Below are 6,465 nucleotides of genomic sequence, written 5' to 3'. Positions count from 1 at the left end.
AGCATGGGACACTTCATCCCACATCCCTACAGCCGGCACGGGACACTGCCCTCTGTCCGGCGTTCCTGCCGCTGGGACACTTTTCTTTATTCCCTGTCCATGCTGCCTGTCTTGGGACACTTCCCTTCCTCTCGTGTCCCTGCCCTCAGTACCGGCACCATTCCCTGTCCCCCGTGTCCCTGCTCTCTGCACCATTCCCTGTACCCGTGTCCCTGCTCTCCGCACCATTCCCTGTACCCGTGTCCCTGCTCTCCGCACCATTCCCTGTCCCCCGTGTCCTGCTCTCCGCACCATTCCCTGTACCCCGTGTCCTGCTCTCCGCACCATTCCCTGTACCCCGTGTCCCTGCTCTCCGCACCATTCCCTGTACCCCGTGTCCTGCTCTCCGCACCATTCCCTGTCCCCCGTGTCCCTGCTCTCCGCACCATTCCCTGTACCCCGTGTCCCTGCTCTCCGCACCATTCCCTGTCCCCCGTGTCCTGCTCTCCGCACCATTCCCTGTCCCCCGTGTCCCGGGGCGGGGCCGTTCCCTGTATCCCGGCCCGAGGGGCTGCAATAGCCGCCGGTGTCCGCCCGGTGTCGCCCGATGGCAGCGCTGCCCCTGTATCCCGATGGATCCGCGCTGGATCCCCCTCGGATTCCCGCGGGATTCCACCTGGATCCGCTCCGCTGTGTCCCCTCCCACCGGCCCTTGAGCCCCGTTCAGTGACAGCAATAACGCCCAGAGGGCCGTTCCACCCGGGTCACACTTTAACGCTGAATTCTCTGAAGTTCTCAGACTTTTCTTTGCAGGAGCAAAGCCTGGATTTGTAAAGGAAAAGCAGTGCCCTTGTTGGGGCAGCAGTTCTGAAGGGCAGAAAGGGCAGGGACAGAGCTCTGGGGGAAGGATGCCAGTACCAGATGTCTTCTTTACTCAAACGTCGGTCCAGATCAGCCTTCCTGGGCTGCGTTTGCCTTTTGCCAGAAGGAGTCAAACAGCAAGTCCTGCTCTTTTGTCATATGACAACTGCAATCTGCTTCTGGTGACAAAGGGCCAACCCTTCTTTTTTAGAATATTTTCCTTCCAAACCAAACTACAACTACTAAACAGGATTTTCTCAAGCAACACCAAATAATTTTTATTTTCAGTGACTCTTGTAGAATGGTCGTGTTTTGCCTTGCCTTGAATATTTGTGTACGAACACACTCATTATTCACTAGTCACTATTTGTTAATTCTTTCTGTATTATAACTGTGCAGCAAAATTTTCCCAAGTAGCCACAGAAACAAACCAGTACAAGGCACCTTTCAGTGATCACCTAAAAGTTGAAAGTATTCACATAAATCGCTTGTCACACAATCACAGTTTAATAGCTACACGAAAGTCAAAGACTCTTTGCAAGGGGATTCAGTTCAGTATTTGTAATCATAATTCAATCAGACTCCTCTGGACAGATTCCTGAAACTCTGCTGGTCCACCAGCTCTGCCAAGCTCCGTGTGCAGCACAGTGGGAAAAGCAGGCTCTGCCTTTGGGACACAGAACCATCTGCAGGTCACAGGGATGAGCTCCAGCTGGTCAGCCCCAAGAAGGACAGGCAAACACCTAGACCAGGTTCAGATCTGTTTGTAATATTTCATGGGGCTAAGGTTATGATAAAGGTTTATGGCAGGTAAGGGACTGTGCACACAATCTGCCCTGGACAGAAAGCACATCCTGCTAGGATGAGGAAACAGCAGCAGGTGAATTTGTAGGTCAAATACAGGAGAGGGGGAAAACAAGTTCTTTCTCCCTCTTATCCAAAAGTTATGCCATGTACAATAACAAATGTTCTGTAAGTAGAGCCTTCCCAGAGGGACACAGCTTCCCTGTTCCTCAGCTGCAGCTGAGCCACCTCAGCCTGCTCAGCTCTCAGATCTGCTGCCCTGAGGCACAAGGTCCCATCCTGCTCCCTTCTGCTCCTCTGTCCTCCCACAGACACCATGTCCAGTTGCCAGGGCCTGGGGACACATCCCGCTGACCCCACCCTGGCAGGCCTCCCCCTCCTCTAGAGAACCAGGGGCAGTTCACCAGTGCCTGCAGCTGCAAGAGCAAGGATTTCCTCACAAAACCACAGTCCTGGCAGACTGCCAAGCAGGAGTGACAACTTCCAGGCTCCACCCAGGCCAGCAGGTCCTGCACCCCTTGCAGATCATCCCTGGAGCCTCAGCCTGCTCCAAGGGCAGCCAGAGGAAGTTCTTCACACATATGTCTGTGCAGCTGCCTCTGGGATTTGCCTTGCCTTGGTGTAGAGATGAGGAGGGGCCTTCCTGGTTGGGAATTACTGTCTGAACAGGAGGGAGGATGGACAAGATGGATCATATGAGTATGTAACACAGCTGGGGAGACTAAGAAGGTCTCCTCTATCCAGCTGGGTAAGTTATCTGCAACACTCCCAATGTCATTGCTGACTACTCCAGCTCTGGTGTCTGATGAGTTCCCACACCAGGAGTATTTTGCCATGGGACAAGCACAGGCTTTTAACAGTACTGGGCTTGAGAATGACATGAGCTCTGCAGCTGCAGCCAGGTGAGGATCCAGAGCAGCAAAACCCACCACCATTGTGACCAGTGCAGCCCAGACAAGGCTCAGAAACACGTGATGACCATGGCCAGTCCTGCTGCCTCCAGTACTCAGCCAGCACCTGCCAGCAGGAGTAGAAGGCAAGGCCAGCAGGGATCCACTGAGACAGTCAAGCGTGTAAAAGATCTGGCACCAAGGAATACTCCTGGAAAGCTGGCAGGGGGCTGGACACTGGGCAGTCAGAAGTGCCAGGCAGCATGCTGGCAAAAAGATCATTATCTCATTCTGCTGATTTGGCAGTGACCACTTATCACCTGGCTCAGTAATCACACCTTGAGCAGCCTCAGATCTGTCTCTCAGGACGTGCCCAGATCTGGCAAAACTGCTCCTCAAGCCAGGCAGGGCAATCCTTTGGGGTGGGTACAAAGCATTAAATCCTTAGTGAGGAGCCATAAAAGAACACAGCCAGCCTCCTCTGCTTCCTTCAACAGAAGAGCTTTGAGTTAGCTAGAAAAATTAGGAGGTTCTCTTCAATCCTGGTGAACAATCTACATGATTAATTCCTTTCTATAAATAGGCAATTAAGCATTAACCCTAATTAGAACTGGTTTTCTTGGATTTCATCACAACATCTGGATTTCTTTATATGTCAGTGCAAATCCATGGCCAGCAGACAAGGCAGTCTGTGGGCAGAGCTGAGTGATCCATCTGCTGTCACATGTGTTACTTCCAAGGGAAGTGGAAGCACCACAGCACTTTCCAGGAGAAGGATATCTGGCAGAACATTAAATAGTGACCAAATAGACCTATCCAAAGCTGACTGCCTTTGATGTAGACATATTTCAGGAGAAAATTTGTCACTTATAAACAACATGCTCTAATAAAGCCTGTTTGCAAGAGCAGAATTTAGGCTCGTATACCCAGACTTCCCTTTTCATCTCAGGTGCATCCTGTGTAGCCCAGACATTTGCCTTTACACACCAAGTGTTCAAAGTGCAACTCCCTTCTGAAAGGTCCTCTGGCCACTGCCTTCCCCTTCGTGTGCCACAGCAACCACACACATACACACCTCCCCTGGCACCACAGGGGTTAGTGAACATGCACAAAACCATTCTAAATCATGCATATTTTCTACTGTATATGCATTTTAAAGATGAAAGTTTACTACTAGTCATAATTTTACAGCAACTTCCAGCCATAAGATATTTTTGCAAAATATCTATGGAGACATAATTAAGACACCCTCCCCTGCACCTATTTACAACTCTGCATGACATATACACTGTTATTCCCATTGCAGTGAACAGGAAACCTGTAGCATAACCTGCACTGCACAGGTCACTGTGAGCAAGAGTGATGGTAACACAGTTAACAGGGAGTGTTAAAACAAGGTAGTCACATCACATCTGGAAGCTAAAATTACCATGTAATTTTAAAATCTGTGGCATAGCCACAAAGAGTATTGATTGCATGCAGAAAACACTGGTGAGAAATAAAACATAAGTTTTATTTTCATGAGATGCAAAACATAAGAACAACATACCTCATGTGGCTCCATATGGGATGGACAAAGATATTGAGTCAAGGAACTCAAGTTTCAGTGCCTTTCATCTGCCTCTGAGCAAATGTTTATCTTGGCCATTTGTAGTCCTTATGTAATTTAGCTGCCCAAATTACCCTTTCTCAGACCACAGCAATGAACCAACACTCAGCTGGTTTTCTTGTATAAGTAGGATTACATTATTTTAATTTCTACCCACCTCTGATGTTTTCAGCCACAATGTTCCAAGGCCTCTGGTTCCAGTCCTTTACAGCACAGGAAAGGACTTCTGAAACACACTCACGTCTAGTTAATATTTTCTTTGACCATGGAAAGGTCATCCCAAGACAGTTGTGAAGTCCCCAAAGTTGGAGAAGCTTTCCTTCCCATGGCAGAAGCTGCCTGGAGTAACATCCAAGGGATCAGCCTTGGAAGCATTTTCATGTAGAATTTTAACTTAAGAGCTGACACACTTCAAATGAGGCTAAACTGGACTCCACTTGTCAGAGAATAGAAAGTCCATGTGCACAACCAAGGTTCCACACTGTATGTGTTTATGTGGCACATTTGATTTTGATGCTTCTCAAAGGAGCCTGAACTGCATCACTATGAGCAGAACCTACTTCTACTTGTCACTGAAGTGACAGGAGCTGTGGATGCAGAACCTACCAAAAAAAATCACTGTGGCATGTCCCAAAACACAATAACACAGGCACTGCTCACAGGATGCTCCTCTCACAGCCCAGCCTACAGCAGTCAGTATTAAACATGCAGTGCCTCAAAACTCCCTTATTTTGCTGGGAAAGGACAGGCCTTCACACACCAACATTCATATTGCTGTCCCAAATTGGATTCTTTCACCTGATCCACACAGAGTGGAGGTGTTGGATTTATTTACAATTTTTCACAGACAGGGAGATGGGTGGTCCTCACAAAGCCAGCACTTCGGAGGCCAAATACAAAAACAGATGTGTACAGTTCTATTTGGACAAGATTAGCACAGTGAATCTACATCACTCTTGGCAAAGCTGCTCTTGGCTCACCTCTCTGTCAGCTCAGTTTAAAGGTGCAGCACATTCTAGATCCATTGTGCTTGTTCTGTGGGGGGGGTGTCTTTATTTGAGGGTGGGCAGACTCAGGGCTGTGGGTTCCACATTACTGGTCAAAGTCCCTCTAAATCACAGGACTTCAGCTGATTTAGCTAATGAGTAAAACTTGCACCAGCCAAATGCAGTTTTTAGTACCTAACCCAAGGTCTCTTTGTTCATACTGCCTTTTTACTTGTTTTAAAACTATTCTGCGAGACCTTGCCATTTCCCTCTTCTCTGGGTCTTAAGAGTATTTATTGTTCTCTTTTCAGTGATTCATTCTGCAAAATCTTTTCTTTAAAACATTCATCCTCATCCATATGAAGCCCAGTAATGAGCAAATTTTAGTCCAGAATTACTGTATATATTTTATTTTAAATCCCTGGACTAATGGCTGGCAAACCCCTTGAATGAACATTATATCATCTTTACTTATTGTTAGGACCCTGATACATCTATATTAATCCCAAAAGAGATGGGATAGACTGAACTCCAGGGTAGCTAAACTGAGAGCACCAAGTTCTGAACTGAATATCCACCGGTTCTCAGAGAGAGCACAAAACACTGAGCACCTTCAAAGCCCCAGGAAAGCACCTCTGCATTCCCACCCTGGGTGAGAGAGCATTGTTAACGTGCTGCCTTAAGAAACTAAAGTCTTCCTGAGGCTTCCTTGCTCTCTGAACAAAGCCAGGACACCCACAAAGGAGATGCCTGCCTGAGTCATTGTGCAGCACCCAGAGTGTGCAGGAATGGAAGGTTACTGAGCCTCTTTCTTCTCCTCACTGCACTGAACTAGAAATCTTCTCTAGGTCCCTTGTCAGATGAACTGTTCTGAATTCAGATGCAAACTTCTGCCCACCCACATGTGCTAATGCACATTCAGTGGCTGTTTTATTCTCTTAACCCTGAGAGACTTTCCAACACTCCAAATGGAGGGAAAGGTGCTGATTACATCCCTCCTCTGGCAGAGGAGATGAAAGAGGAATCAGCTTCTGACTGTCAGCCCACTGTGATTCTCCTGCCCTCCTCTGAGCACTGCACAACTACTTAATCATGCAGGAATAAGGCTCTTAGTGAAAAAAAACACGTGATTTCACAAAATTCACATATTCAGCTGCCCATTCCTCCACAGGCAGGACAGGCTGCAAAGAGTTTACATGGTCCATAGGCCTCTGGAACATATATATATATATTTATATTATAAATAGAAATGTAGATATAAATATAGATGTAGATATAGATATAGATATAGATATAGATATAGATATAGATATAGATATAGATATAGATATAGATA

The sequence above is a fragment of the Corapipo altera genome, unplaced genomic scaffold (assembly GCF_003945725.1).
Source record: "Corapipo altera isolate COAL_440 unplaced genomic scaffold, ASM394572v1 141, whole genome shotgun sequence".
Lineage (NCBI taxonomy): Eukaryota > Metazoa > Chordata > Aves > Passeriformes > Pipridae > Corapipo > Corapipo altera.
This window is presented reverse-complemented; position numbering follows the sequence as displayed.